Genomic DNA, 16,064 nt, shown 5'->3' on the forward strand with positions numbered 1-16,064 from the left:
ACAAAGTAATGGCTGGAGAATTGGTAGAATCTGAAGATGGTACAGTAGGCATCGCTTTGAATTTAGAATCTGATAATGTTGGCTAAGTACTGATGGGCGATGGTTCGACCATACAGGAAGGGGGTTCCGTAAAAGCAACGGGAAAAATTGCGCAAATACCAGTTAGTAATTCTTTCTTAGGCCTTTAAGCCAGTAAATGCTTTGGCCCAACCGATCGATGGAAAGGGTCAAATCCCAGCTTCTGAGTCTAGATCAATTGAGTCTCCCGCACCATATGGGAATTATTTCAAGACGTTCCGGTGGCGGAAAACGACCCGAATCTGCAGGAATTCGGGAAGGTTGAAGCAATGGCCAAACCTCCTTGAGGCTACAGCAATAACGTCATAAGCAATGACACTTAACTAAAGCACTTTATCCTCGCTTTCCACCTTTTATCTAGGGTTAGGAGGATCACGCGCCATAATGCCGGATCTCCATCTTTCTTTGTTGGTTGCTCTCCAGTCGCAGAATTATGAATAGTTTCACTAAAAATAAGTTTATTGGCTTGAAAAAAAAAATGAACCAATCCTTTAGCCTGGCAACCTGTACTATTTTTGCTGCCTCCAGCAACCTGTTGCAACTAACTTCATATTCAGGATGAAACAAGACAATTATGCCAGATAGTAAGGAATTACAAGTTTTCTGCACTAGAAAAAGCTAATAAATGGACTCGACCCATTATATATTTTTCCAGTAGTCATTTTAGGGACGTTTGCATGTACTGTGGGTCTTGCGGTTCCGGAACCATCAATGATTGGTGAACCAGCAAATCCTTTTGCGACTCCATTGGAAATATTACCCGAATGGTACTTTTTCCCTGTCTTTCAAATACTTCGTACAGTTCCCAATAAATTATTGGGGGTCCTCTTAATGGCGTCCGTACCGGCGGGCTCGTTGACCGTTCCTTTCATAGAAAATGTAAATAGGTTCCAAAATCCGTTTCGACGCCCATTGGTGTGGGTGGAAGGATCTCCTTGGCAATGTTTAAAGCGCTAGAACAGAAGGTGCGCCTGAAATTGAGACTTTTGATTCAAAAGGAGATGAACAGAAGGTTCAACACCCTTTTGATTGCACTATTGATGAACAGGTTCAACATAATCCTCCTTTTGCTAAATCAAAAGATGTTGAGGCAGAAGCTGAATCAAAAGCAGGGCCGTTAGGATGCTTAAAAGCAACCTCTCTTTAATGAACGAACGGTTATAAACATCAGAAACAAGTGAACCTCGTGTCGCAAGTTGCTAGAACGCTTAAGCACTTTTGCTATGATGTCAGCTCCGTTGACGCGAGTATCTTTGATGCGGCCTTGCCGATCTGAGAAAAGAAACTCTACCAAACGATTCCGAGAACCCAGCTATTCGTTTCTATTGCTTTTTGCGATGCCGCGGAACCTTGGTAATTGGGATTTTAAGACGCAGCCATACCCATGATGTAAGGAATAATTGACCTACATCATGACATTTCAGTCTTTTTAACCATTATTATGATTTTTGTATTATGGATGTTGGTTCGCACTTTGTGGTATTTCCATGTTAAGAGAAATCCTATTCCCTGGAGAATAATGCATGGAACTACTATAGAGATCATTTGGACCATTCTTTCCAGTTTCATTTCGATGTTTATCGCCATACTATTTTTTGCCTTATTGTATGCAATGGACTAAATAATAGATCCAGCCATTACCATTAAAGCTATTGGTTATTAACGGTATCGGAGTGCGTCTTTTTACAAAGATGATAGAAGTGCAACAAAGGCTAAGCCAGACTAATTAAATAGTCCACAAAACATCTGGCTTACCGGAACAGACGCAATGCTTAAAGCGTTTGGCGTCGAAAGACTCAAGGAACTAGAGCATGCCAGAAACAAACAAAAAAAAGAAATGTTACCTTCTTATATTTAGCCTTATAAGATTGAAAATGCTCTTTTAGTCTATAGCCAATAAAAAGCCTATGGCTCCTTTCCCAAAGCCATTAAGGGCATATATTCTTGTTTCCGATACAGGCAATATATGGTAGCTTAAATTATAATATAAATAATAAATGCATTAACACCACAGCTAATGGCATATAGTTTTGAGCCCAATGGGCCCAACCTTGTCATCTCTGAAATAGGAAATTTCCGATATATTGACAATAACTATTTTAATTGTTACTAAAGCATCGAAAAGGAAGCGTTGGGTCAACTATGATAACTTTGTCTACCTTGGAAATGGAGGTCTCACAATAGGTTTAGGCAAACACGAGCACTTCACTAAAGGAGACCAGCGCTTATATTTTACTAGGGTTTCAAAGGCTCACAGCAAGCAAGAAACAGTAAAATCCCATAGCTAAAGGTTGCAAAAAAGTGGCCATAGGTTGCTGGACATGTAAATATTGTTTTCGATAAAACATATTGTTGTATGGCCGTTTAAGCAAAAAAAGGTTGCTTCTTTTTGCCGAAAATAAGGCCATGGTTTCATTGGAGGGAAAACAGATTGTCGGAAATTTCTGGCCAGTAGGCAAAGTTGATATACTAAGTTAAGTCGTAACATCTCATCTCTGGCAAGCTGAAATGAGAACCCATAAAATACTAGCTTATTTTTCAAGTATCAATAGGCGTGGAGAGCTGTTTGCGGGGAGACTCGCAAGTACAGTTTGGAGGGTGGCAAATGAGCCTGAGAAATGGCTGGCTGCCAACCCAACCTTATGAGTATTCGGACTATAACAGTTCCGATGAATAGTTATTAACTTTCGACAGTTATATGCTTTCAGAGGATGATTTGTAATTGGGTTAATTATGTTTATCAGAAGTGGACAATTGAGTGGTTGTATCGGCTAAAACTCATTCATGTATGATTATAACTTTAGCTGATGTATTTTATAGTTGGGCTGTACCTTTTCCAGGTGTTAAATGTGATGTCGTATCTGGTTGTTCGAATTAGACTTTCATTTTTATATAATGAGAGGGAGTTTATTATGGCTAGTGCAGCGAGATCTGTGGAACCAATTATGCGTTCATGCTTATCGTCATGGAAGCGGTTTCTAAGGATGATTATCTGAAATGGATATTTGCTCAATAAGCGTGCAGTCGCCTATTGCTTGCGCAGGTGTCGTCTTTTAAAGAATTAAATTGAACCTGTCACTGAAATGACAAAAGCAACTCATATGAGGCTTTGGATTTTCTTTTATTAAATGAAGAAACCATATAGATTACATCTATTAGGCTACGATAATGTCTAATAATCTAACGTTATGTACCAATCTATCCCTTATCACTCCGATTATGTATGTGTGATTATGGTAAATTGATTTTTAAAGTATCTCATCAAAAAAATGGTTACATGTTGACTTGCTAGGCCGGCAGCACGTAAAAATGAGGGCTTGATAAACCCTCCCTATTAAAACTGGCTATAAATATCAAAAACTGCAACCGCAATCAAAGAAACCGTCAAAACATCGAGGACAGTGTTTCTTCAACAAGAAAAGAATGAGTTTAGGATTCGACAGTTTAGATGGTATGAGAATTGGTTTAAACTTTAAACCAGATATCACGATATATGGAATAAAGATTAAGACAGTACAATGAATAGTATGATAAACAGGATGTTAGCCATCTGGTAGTTTTATTCAAAAAGATCGGGGCGAGAAGGGTTCAACTCCATTTTCTCCGGATGCAAGACTCAAACTTAAATAATAATTTTACGTGCTATCGCTGGCTTTCGCGCATACTAAGCAAATCACCTTAAGGCGCTATTGGAATAATCTTTTTTCTGCGAGATTGGATGGCACCTTAACTGGATCCGTGATAGATTTTATTTGATGGTTAAATCGTTGATTTTGATGGCCTAGCTAAAATGATGCCATTCTTGCTGTTTACTATTAAAGTCATATAAGCTGGCACACCTCTTGACGGAATTGCTTTGCCTTGGTTCATCACCTTGCTAGATTGTCTAGCCTGGTATGTTAAGGCAAGATGGGCGATTCGCTTAGATCACCTAGCGGCAATGTCAGGCCTGCTAAAGGACACGTTTTTATCCTCATTCATTTCACTTCCTCTCCTCTCCCCAGGGGATTAAAACACGTGGCTACGAACCATGCTGTCGAGGGTTCGAATCTCTTTTGTTTCAGATTATGTTATTTGGTAAACGTGCCCGTAAGGATAACCATAAAGTGAATAAAGATAAAAGAGGCCGGAATGAACGGCAAACAAAGGTAAAAGATCTTAAAGTCACAACGCATCGGTTTCAATTCCTTTTCCCTTTGAAAAGAAAACCTTTTTATTTCAAAACGATTTTTTCGGGTATTGGATAAATAGAAAGATATATGAAGAAAATTAATATGAAACTAGCTTATTGGATATACGCTGGCCCTGCAAACCCATATTAGTACTTTAAGAGTAGCCAGTTCCTTTAAAAATGTACATGCTTCCCTTAAAAACATTTCAATGTAATGCGTTTTATGGCATTTTCGACAACGTTTAGTTATTGCATGTTATAGCTTTAAATATGTTGTTTTTGCCTAAAAAAATAGGATATGGCTCGTCAATACTTGGCCATTCTATGGCTCGTCAGTACCTTGTGTTTTATAACTTTAACCACGTTATTCTTTAGGCTAAAGTTATTTAGTTTCAAATAGGATATGACATGTCAACACTTTGCCATTAATGTGTTTTATGGCATTTTCACTAATACCTTGTTTTCTAAAAAAGGTAAGTTCTTGCATTCTATGGCGTTTAGTTTTTGCGTTTTATGGCTTTAAATATTAAGTTCTTGCCGGCAAGAAATAGGATATGACTTGCCAGCACTTTGCCGGCACATGTGAAGTAATTGTTTCAAGGACTTTGATGGCAAAACGATTGATTAGTGCATCCGTTACCAATACTTATATGAAACAAATCTATACAAACCTTTCAAAGCAATGCTAGTTTATTTTTTTTATCTTCTATTCGATTGGTAATGACTGTTTCTTTATGCAAGAAAACGGATGTTGGCTAACGACACTATAAGAAAACCGCTTGCCAAAGAGCTTTAGCGTATCAACGACAAAACGTCACTTAACTGAATAGGAGTCAATAATTTATTATGTCTTCTATATCAACCTAAAATCGATTTCTAACAATAAAACGTTTTATCATCGGCAAGGCCAAAGGCCCACTAACTAAGGACCAGTCTAATCGTTGATTCTTATAGCACTGAAGAACTTATTGTTTGAAAAACGCCATAAAACGCAAAAACGTTAGCCATAGAACACAAGAACGACAAGGTGTTTGGAAAGCACCATATCCTGGAACGCAAAAACGACAAGGTGCTTAAAAAGCTAATTATGCTTGCTTTTATCATGCTCGCATCCATTATGCTATTTATTTTATTAACTGTTGAATTGATTTGGCATAAAGTGCGTTTTATCATCCAATTCTCTCAACAAGGTCAATATTGCACTGCTTTAATATTTATACAAATGTTCTCATAGACTTAAGTAAATTACTATTTTTTAACATTCTTTAATAAGTTGAATATGGATTAGATCTTCTTACTTGTTTCAGATGATAAAATAGAATATCTAATACGGATATAGTTACTAAAGGTACAATAATATATAATAATCAATTCCGTGTTGAATGCTCGTGATATGCTAAATGAGGCCGATTTGGTTCTTAATGGTGTCCTCTACTCAATGCTTAGATGGTTTAATAAACCGACAACAATTTCACATATATTGAGAATAGCCAGTAAACAAATAAACACATGCCCAAAAAACATACAAAAGTAATAAAGCAAATGCCTTAGCACACTTATTTACTGTCAAATCTTAGAACTATTTAAACATTAGCAACTAACGAATCCTCAGCCAGGATTTTGATCATAAAATATAAGGCCAGGTGCCTGCCTATAAGTCCCTTTCGTCTAATGGTTAGGACATCGTCTTTTCATGTCGAAAACACGAGTTCGATTCTCGTAGGGGATAAGAAAGGCGAAACATTTTACGTGGTTTCGTATATAAATTTTTGCCTTTCCTAAGATTGGTGGTCTGAACTTGCCAAAATCAACTGTCAATTGCAAATCAATGATTCCAATTAACTCAACAGCCAAGGTGCAAAGAGAGCCAGCGAAAATAGCTTAATGGTAAAGTATAGCCTTGCCAAGGCTGGGGTTGAGGGTTCGAATCCCTTTTTTCGCTATAGAAGCCACAAAAAGGTGACACATCTGCTTTTGAGGCTTATCAGTTCGTTATTTCAAAGGTGAGCTTTACATTTCTGTCTCTCCCCTGCAAACTCATGTAAAGTTATTCTAGTAAACTTAAGCTATTACGAATCATTCTTCTTGATCACAGAGATCTCCTTTATTATCCCACAATGCAACGTTATCATTGATGTTTTGTTTTATTGCAAACTTAAAGTAGATTACATTAAATGATAACTTAAAACTATTAAGCAATGCAATGCGTTGCTTTAGCTGATATTCCTTTTATTGCTACTTTAAAAATTACAGTAATTTCAATGTATTATGGAAAGCAACAAAAAATGGAGATGACGTTAAGTCAGCATGCTTTTGTAGCTCTTTGTAATTTAGGCTATAGCCTGCGTCAAGACAAAAGATCGTAACCTGGCAAGCAAAAAGGCTGCAATTTGAAATTTTTGCCCTCAGTAATCGCAATCAATTTTGGTCGACCATACGGCCAATGGAAAAGGTCAAGCGGAGCCCGTAACTGTCAAAGCTTTGCTAGAGGTTTGCCAAGCCATTTAGTTACTTGCTAGAAAGGATTCCTATAGTTTAGTTTCCACAGAAACCCTTATGTTAGTTGTTGTGTTCAATAAAGCGTAACATAGTGATTGTCTTTACACAAGCAAAAAAAGATAACTGAGCTTAAAAAAAAGGAATCTATTAACCAGTGTTATCCAAAATAGATGTGATGAGAAAAAAAAGAAATCAATTAGGCCCCCATCCCAGCCAATATGACCTATTTGTTTTTCTTTTGTGTTGCATGTAATTTACAAAAACCTGTGTTGGTTGATTATTGATGGCTCATAATCTTGCCAAAAAATGGATGGATGTCTGAGCGGTTTAAAGAGTCGGTCTTGAAAACCGAAGTATTCTTTTGAATACCGGGGGTTCGAATCCCTCTTCATCCGTAAGTATGGTTAGAAGTTAGCATTTTTATGTAGTATGTTTTTCATCCCTCTAACTTGATTGGGAAAGCTAGCTTTTTAAGAGCCAAGCCAAATCGCTTTGCCACCATTCGACACTGCATCCCCTGAAACCACGACTCAAGAGCAATCGAGTAACGATAACAAGCTGCTTGGCAATCAAACGGGTGAAAGGAACATTTTGGGAGGTCCATCAGCATGTGGACCACCATAAACCCAATCCCGGCAACCTGAATACCTTTAGGCATTTGATTACACTGCTTTCTGCGACTAAGTGTATACGTAAAAAACCAATATAAGCGGAGACGTACGACCCAGGGACGCCCTCGCGACTCTTTATCTCTAGCAATATTGTAGCACATGCGTCGCCTAGAGATAACGGGGCATGCTGATTTGACGTCATCTCATCTTCCTCCGGCTTATCACCTTTGTAAAAGTCTGTTGCCAGGTTCTAAAAATGGTAATGGCAACGGCAACATGGGACTCAACCCAACACCTATAGGCACGAGCTGTCGGCAACGTCTATTCAAATCAAAAAGGTATTTTTGCTTGGGCTATCGTTAATCGACTTTTTTCAAAGATAAGCAACGTCTTCAATACAATAAGGTAAGCTTAGCCTTTTCGCTTTCAATGGTATTTTGCGCTTTTTAAATGGTAAGCTTTAAAGTAAATCATACTTAGAAATCGCGAACCCGTGACGTGACGAAAATGCAATAACTAAACGGCAAGGTGTTTAGAAATCGCTATATCCTACGTGAGAACGCAAAGACTAAACTTTTCAGCATGCAATAATTAGAAATATAATGTTAAGACGCAAGGTATTGGCAAAAACATAATGTTGGAACACAAAAACTTACTTACTTACAATAAGGTGCTTATAAAACGTAATATTGAAATGTTTTGAAGGGCCAATCCTTTTGTCATGTCCCTCATTCGTTATGCTATTTTTATTTATTTTTTATAGACTTTCTTGCTTGCTTTGCTTTACTTTGTTTTGCTCTGCTTTGCAAAGCAAAGCTTTGAGGAGCTTTAGCGTATTGACTAAAAGAAGAGGGGCTTCAGCCACTCGACTGAAGGGAAGAGGGAAAGGCAAAGTGCAACGATTTGAATGGCGTTCGACCCCGCGTTACCGACAAAAAATTCTAACCGTTACATGGGAACAAGCCCGTTTTCATAACGTGCATCTTTTACAACATTTTTCAATCGGAGCTTCTCTTATTCCTTTTATTGAGCATAATGAGGCAAGCCGTGCATTAATGAGGTCCACCATGCAGCGACGAGCAGTTCCACTTTTTAGGCCTGAAAGGTGCATTGTAGGTACTGGGTTAGAAGGTTAGGTAGCTTTAGATTCAGGAAGCGTGGCTGTATCCGAACAAGAAAGAAGAATCAAATACGTTGATGGCAATAGAGTTGTATTCTTTGCCAGCCAGGTTGCGGATACTCAATTGAGAGTCTATGAACGTTCTAACAATAATACTTACATGCACCAGAAACCTATAGTTGCTCAAGGAGAACTTTCAAGGTATGGAGAAATTCTAGCGGAAAGGGATAGAAACTAGAATGCCATCTACTAGCAAAAACAACCAAACAATGGCTGTTTCGCATTCTTTCTACGTCCGATTATGCGGTGAAGTGGTTTAACTATGTAGGCTGAGATGCACCCAAGTTAAGGTCCTTTGACGCATTCCTGGCTGCTTCTCTCATGAAAACATCAAAGAATGATGGCATTTGTGTTTATTTCGCTGGCTAGCATTTGTGTTTGTTTCGCTGACCTTAAAACTTGTGTCGATTTCTAAGGCTAGCTGACTTTGAGACGTTATGCGTGTGCTGATCGGCTAGCTGACCTTAAAACGTGCGCTGACCTTAAAGCAGGAACGAACGGTTCTGCGCTGATCTAGCAACACGGTTTTGTGCTGACCTATTGGCTATTATTGTTGTTGACTTTAATTTCATTTGGCTAGCTGACTTACAATCCTATTAAAGAGAGAATATCTAAAATAGTGAGTGCGCTATATATATTTATTGATAAAGTTCAATCTTCAAAAAATATAGCATTACCATCTACTAGCGCATCTAATTGAAATATTAGCAAACAGCATACTTCTGATTCAGATAAGTCTGAAGGCGATTCATCTTCTGTAAATCCATCTTCAATAAAACCGGTTAGGGACAATCCATCTTCAATAACACCGGTTAAGGATAATCCTTCTTCAATAAAACCATCTGAAGTAAAGGAAGTAGAAGAAGACGATAAGGTTCTGAAAGGAGAAGACGATAGGATTATAGAAGAAATAGATGAAGTTGTTAATTCATTGAAACGGGTTAATAGGAAAGGGTTGGGCGAGTCAGAGGACAAAGAAGAAGATTTCAACTTAAAATTGAAACGGGTTAATGAAAAAGGGTTGGGCGAGCCAGAGGACAAAAAAGAAGAAGATTTCAACTTAAGCAATCGTTTTGATAACGAATTGCCTGTATTATCGTTGCAAGACATGATAAAAGAAGGTAAATTATATTATGATTACTTTATATATTGGAGTAAATCCTTACGATTAATGCAGCAACACTTTCCAGTTAATTTCAAAGAACATCCTTTTAAAAATCAAAGTAAAACTCTTTTAGAAGGTAAACTCAATGAAATGAGTAGAAACTCAAGGAGAAATTACTTACTAGTGGAATGAAATAACCAATATATCTACTTTTTCCACAAGATTATTAAAAACAAACACGTCATTCCGAACCCGGGCCAGGATTTCCAAGTTCCGCTGGTAGGAAAGTATGGCGGGTGCGCAGAACCCGGACAAGCTCTTCGAGGTCAAGCTGATCTCTTCTCACAACGGCGTTTCAGCCGTTCCACACACCCCGATAGATCATCTGCCAAGGGATACACCCGGCCTTCCATAGTGGTAGAGGGAACTAAGCTGCCGGGCAGGCCTAACGGGGCTGCCGGGGCCGGTTGAGAGATTATTTATGGCGTTATTCGTCACAACTTATTAATGGTTACAACCCCTTCGGCATGAACAGTTTATCCGTTTGGGCATGGATGTTTCTTTTTGGTCATCTCGTTTGGGCTACTGGATTCATGTTTCTCATATCTTGGCGAGGATACTGGCAGGAATTGATTGAAACTCTAGCTTGGGCCCACGAGCGTACACCCCTGGCTAATTTGATACGATGGAAAGATAAACCAGTAGCTCTTTCAATCGTTCAAGCAAGATTAGTGGGATTGGCACATTTTTCTGTAGGTTACGTATTCACCTACGCCGCATTCCTCATTGCGTCTACATCCGGTAAATTTGGTTAGATATCAAAAAAAAAAAAAAGATAGAGTGTTTCCATTTATGTATACTCGCTATTCTGCCCTTGCGTTGAGCTTATCTTTGTTTTGAAAGAATCCAAGGGTAAGCTCAACCCGTCTCGTTCACGACTTGAACTTATTCTTGAGAAAAAAAAAGTAGGATAGAAGGAAAAATTATGAATATAGTTGGTTCAATCCAAAATTTTATTTCAATATTTTTTATTCATTAATCATGGCAAAAAAGAGTCTTATTGAAAAAGAGAAAAGGAAAGAGAAATTGGTAAAGAAGTATGATTGTGTTCGTCAGTCCATGAAACGGGAGATGAAAAAGAGTTCATCGATACAAAAGAAGTTGGAGATTCTAGAAATGTTGCGGTCCTTTCCGCGCAGCAGTATTCCCACTCGCTTACGTAATCGATGCTCGCTAACCGGACGACCTAGATCGAATTCTCGATATTTTGGTTTATCCAGGCACGTATTGCGTGAAATGGCACATGCTTGTTTGTTACCTGGTTTAAAAAAAGCAAGTTGGTGATTAAAGGGTAATCCTTCTTTACACTTCATACAGAGGAAATCCTTGAGGTAATTCAACAAGCCATTAGTCCCCTTCTCTATTTAGTATTTGACTAAGGAATTACTGATGTTCAATGTAATTATTGAAAAAAATGTATAATAATTACATTGAAAAGGGGGTTAGCCACGCGGGGTAGAGCAGCCTGGTAGCTCGCAAGGCTCATAACCTTGAGGTCACGGGTTCAAATCCTGTCTCCGCAAAGGAATATGTTCATTCATCTTTGAAATAGTCCAATATGACCCTAATCCCTTCAATCCAATTCTTTTTCTCCGTTGATTTACCGAATTAAAGCCCTATTTCTTAAGAATTTCAAGAAACAATCAAAAAATCCTTTTAAATTAAACCCTTCTATGTACTTCTTTTAGGTTTCCATCTTGTAAATCAAAAGAAAAACGCGAAAATTCGTCAATACTTTTTATGACGCTTAGTTGCTTCCTTTGTCATATCTTCTTCTTATCGTTGGAGACAAGGTTATATATCTTGGAAGAATTGGTGAAACATTCTTTTTGATATTCAATCAAAGAGTTTTCATTGAATTGTGTTTTACAAGGGAGAAAAAAGAACGGGGGGAGCCTTTCAATGAAAGGTTAAATTCAATTAATTGAAGTAGATAGTCTTGCTACAAGTGTTTTCCACTCTACATTTTCAATAATGCATATCTACAAGCCCTTTTAACTCAGCGGTAGAGTAATGCCATGGTAAGGCATAAGACATCGGTTCAAGTCCGATAAAGGGCTAATTGAACATCTACTGGCAGAATTAGATTCCAAGATTAGGTTCGGTTTATTATTTTGTTCCCCCAACCCGTCTTTATATATTTTTTTTATATTATGAATATGTTATATCTATTTTTTTTTACTGCTATGCGCTACAGGCACGACAATACTGCGTTTTTATAGATATCAATTCAACTTCTTTTTTTCTATAATCAATAGAATATGATTAATATCATAATGTAAAATTAATGACAAGGGTGGACTGCCAGGTAAACTAACCCCCCCCATAAACTATTTTGAAGTGTTTTAAAAAATTCTTATTATAACTAATAAGAAAAAAATATGGTAATAATAAAGGGTTTAGCCTTTTCCGCTATTCCTTACCTGACCAATTCGAACGGAAGCATTGAGAAAAATGAAGTTATCTACAGTAGATATATCTATTTTTTATTCTATATATTTTTAAATATAACTTTTCGTAACTTAAGCAATTTGGTTATTCTTCTCGTGAGGATCTAATCTGGATCATTGCTACCCGCAGATTTCCATCACTATTCATAAATATTCTAAAGAATCTCTTTGATTCTCTGTGAAGGAAAGGTTTTGCCTCTGGGAGGGATTCCAACATCCGGAAAAATCTTTCCTGATTTCCCTTTCAATCCGAAAGAGATTGGCTGCTTAGATACAAACCCAAGACTTAGTACTGCTTTATTCTCATTCCAAATTCTCTTTTTTGCCTTGAAAATATAATTTTGTTATCTATTTTGATTATGCTTTCTTAGCAATCTATAAAGTTGCTATAATATGCTCGATATATTCTCCTTGTCTAAATTCATTGGATTATTGTTTCTGTCGAAGGAAATAAAAAAAGGAATAGTTTGAAAAAAAGAAATCTTTGAATTGTCACATAATTGGTACTTCTACTCATGTTCAAGATAATGAGATAGAAAGAGTCAAAGGGGAGATTTAAGGGTAGGAGAGGCAGAAGGAAAAGGATAGGCAAGCTGAGGCACTCTGTGGGAGAAAGCGGGGGTCACCCCCTTTTTAATTAAGGAAACCCTTCCTTTTTGAGCAAATATTGTGATAGTTTGCCAAATTTGGAAAGCGAAGCGTTTCTGTTTTGTTAAGCAGGTTTAGTGGCTATTTTTCTTTCGTTTAGAAGATGGCGAGGCCAGGCCCATGCCTTTTTAGAAACCTCCCCACCAATAAATAGAAACAAATAAAAATAACCAAACCACGTCCACGAAATGCCAATACCAAGCAGCTGCTTCAAAACCGAAGTGATGTGAGGGGCTAAAATAACCCATATATTGACGAATACTGCATATTATTAAAAAAATGGTCCCTATAATAACATAAAATCCATAAAACCCAGTAGCTAAAAAAAAAGTAAAACCATGGGGAAGGGATACTCTTGAGATAACATTAGGAGGAGATAGCAAAACGTTTGTATTGCCGGAACCTGGAAGAATCCAAATTAGGGGATTCAACTGTTTCATTTGTGAAAAATTGTTTGAGGAGCTCAAACAATTTTCCGAAAATCGAAGATGCAAATAAGGAAGTGAAATTTTGATTACTTACCGGGCAGTACCAGTGATCAAAACCTACAATTAAAGAAAGAGATGCTGTATATCAATGTATCACATATTTATCTGATCTATATGTACCGGCTCAATCGATCTGGAAGAGGAACAAATCAATACAGAAATAAATTGTATGTCTCGGATCCATTCCTTGGATGAATCCCGAAGGAACGTTTGTAATCAATGGAATCGCGAGGGTCCTTATCAACTAAGTACTAAGGAGTCCCGGTATCCATTATAACCGCGAATTAGACCATAAAGGAGTTTCCGCGTATACTAGCACTATAATTTCAGATGGGGGGGGGAAGATTCAAACTGGGGATAGACAAAAGGGATAGAACATGGGTTCGTATCAGTAGAAAACGAAAAGTGTCCATCTTGATTTTACCTTTAGCTATGGGATTAAACGAAGGAAGTATTTTACGAAATGCCTCAAGATTTTTATGAACCTCTTAGATAAACAGAAAGGAACCATCTAATCATCAGAAGACGCTTTAGTGGAGCTTTACAAGCATTTGTACCCTAATGCAGACGTCGATCTCGTCTTTTCAGAATCGATATTTAAGGAATTATGGAAAAAATTTTTTCAACAAAAGTGCAAATTGGGACAACTCGGTCGACGGAATCCAAACGTCAGACTTAATCTTGATGTACCCCAGACGGAACATTTTTTACTACCTCAAGATGTGCTAGCGACTGCAGATCACTTAATTGAAATAAGTTACAGAACAGGCAGTCTTGACAATATAGACCATTTGAAAAATCAACGCGTTCAATCTATAGCGGATCTTTTACAAAAACAATTCAAATTAGCTTTGAATCGTTTGGAGAGTTCTATTCGACAAAATGTTCGTAAAGCCGTTAGGCGTAAACATTTAGTACCTCCCAGAGAATTAGTAACGTCTGCCCCGTTAATAATAACCTTCAAAGAATTCTTTGGTTCACACCCACTCTTGATAAACGTTTGGAATTGCCATCAATATAATAGACTATCCTAATTATTAGCTTTTTAGAGACTAGCCGAAAGTATGAGATTATCTAAAGCTAGAACAACGGAATAACCATCTACGATCCCGGAAGGAAGAGTTACCGACTATTACACTAAATTGCCAGTAGATGAGACCGGTTGAGTGATATCGGTCGGGGATGGAATTGCACGTGTTTATGGATTGAACAAGACTTAAGCAGGAGAAATGGTAGAATTTGCCAGCGGTGTCAAAGGAATGGCTTTGAATTCCGAAAATGAAAGTGTTGGAATTGTCATATTTGGTAGTGATACTGCCATTAAAGAAGGAGATACGGTTAAGCGTACCGGATCCATTGTTGATGTTCCCGTAGGAAAGGCTATGCCAGGTTGCGTAGTAGATGCGCTAGGAGTACTTATTGATGGTTTAGGTGGGGCGGCCTTTAAGTTATCTATAGTTAATAAATGCGAAGCTGGCATTGTATACAAACATAAGACTCACCAAAACCCACCAAGGAAAATCGGAACCATAGCATGTCGCAAGAGCAGCACGATTGAAGCCGGATGGATAAAGATCATCATGCAAGCTTGCTAGTTTGCCACGAGATGAGGGCAAAAGCCAGCGAATTGGAGTCTTTTCCAAGAGACCATGTCCTGTCAGATAAACACAGATATGTCTTTTGCTTGTAGCAGACTTGATGGAATAGATTGACATCTTTTGGAGCCTGCAAAAAATGAATGCTTTATTACCGTATTGAGCAAAGGGGACTGAATAACATCTTGAGGTGAAGTTGAACCCTTTATTACTAGGATCCCAACTACCTATAGATAACAATGGCGAGATCTTTAAGGGGAGGAAAGCCCTGAATAGAGGTCAGAGGGCCCATATTACCTGTCGAAAATCTAGCAATAGAAAGGCACTTGATAAAGGCCAGGTATAAGGAAAGGAGCCTATGCATTTGTTATGCTCTTCGATGGAGAATAATAACAAAGGGTTTTGCCTGACTATACTTTCTAGCGATTTACGATGGACTCTGAAAAAACACAAAGTAAGTTCCCGGCTAGAGGCCGGACGAGAGGAGTTTTCTTTTGCGGCCAGCTTGCAGATAAAATAAAATTTCAATAAAGTTAGGTTAGAAAGCCATGTAATAGGCAACTATTTTGCATGGTTTAAAGAGCACGGTTACGACCACTTTTTTTGGCAGAAGCTTGACTCTATCCTTGAGTGCAGTGGAATGAAGACGTGTGGAAGTTAAAGCCTCTGGCATTATTGCACGTAAATCCGTCCATGAACCTATGTAAACGGGGTTAAAAGCAGTAGATAGCTTGGTTCCTATAGGTCGTGGTTAATGAGAATTGATAATCGGCGACTGATAGACTGGAAAGACTGCTATAGCCATTGATACCATCTTGAATTAAAAAGCAATCAACACACAGAGCACTTGCGATAGTGAAAAATTGTTTTGTGTGTATGTAGCGATTGGATAAAAACGTTCAACCGTGGCATAATTGGTTAAGATTCTGTCGGAAGCTGGTGCTTTGGAATATTTTATCGTTGTGGCAGTTATTGTTTTGGACCCTGCTCCTCCGTAATTTCTGGCACTATATTCCGGTTGTGCTATGGGAGAATATTTTAGAGATCATGGAATGTACGCATTAATCATTTACGATGATCTCAGTAAGTAATTAGTGGCATATTGATAAATGTTATTATTGCCACGCTGACCACCAGGTCGTGAGGTTTTCCCTGGAGATGTCTTTTATCCATATTTGC

The 16,064-nt window shown here is 38.0% G+C and overlaps 3 non-coding genes across 3 annotated transcripts; all 3 read left to right on the forward strand.

Annotated features, from left to right (window-relative positions):
• Positions 1-6,119: 6,119 nt before the first annotated feature.
• Positions 6,120-6,191, forward strand: TRNAG-GCC (transfer RNA glycine (anticodon GCC)). The gene has a single exon. It is a non-coding gene; the product is annotated as a tRNA-Gly (tRNA).
• Positions 6,192-7,056: 865 nt separating this feature from the next.
• TRNAS-UGA (transfer RNA serine (anticodon UGA)) lies at positions 7,057-7,143 on the forward strand. The gene has a single exon. It is a non-coding gene; the product is annotated as a tRNA-Ser (tRNA).
• A 4,549-nt stretch (positions 7,144-11,692) lies between these two features.
• Positions 11,693-11,764, forward strand: TRNAT-GGU (transfer RNA threonine (anticodon GGU)). Its single transcript has one exon. It is a non-coding gene; the product is annotated as a tRNA-Thr (tRNA).
• Positions 11,765-16,064: the final 4,300 nt, after the last annotated feature.

The sequence above is a fragment of the Lygodium microphyllum genome, unplaced genomic scaffold (genome assembly GCF_053477565.2).
Source record: "Lygodium microphyllum isolate KBCC unplaced genomic scaffold, Lygodium_microphyllum_v1.1.10 scaffold_281, whole genome shotgun sequence".
Taxonomy (NCBI): Eukaryota; Viridiplantae; Streptophyta; class Polypodiopsida; order Schizaeales; family Lygodiaceae; genus Lygodium; species Lygodium microphyllum.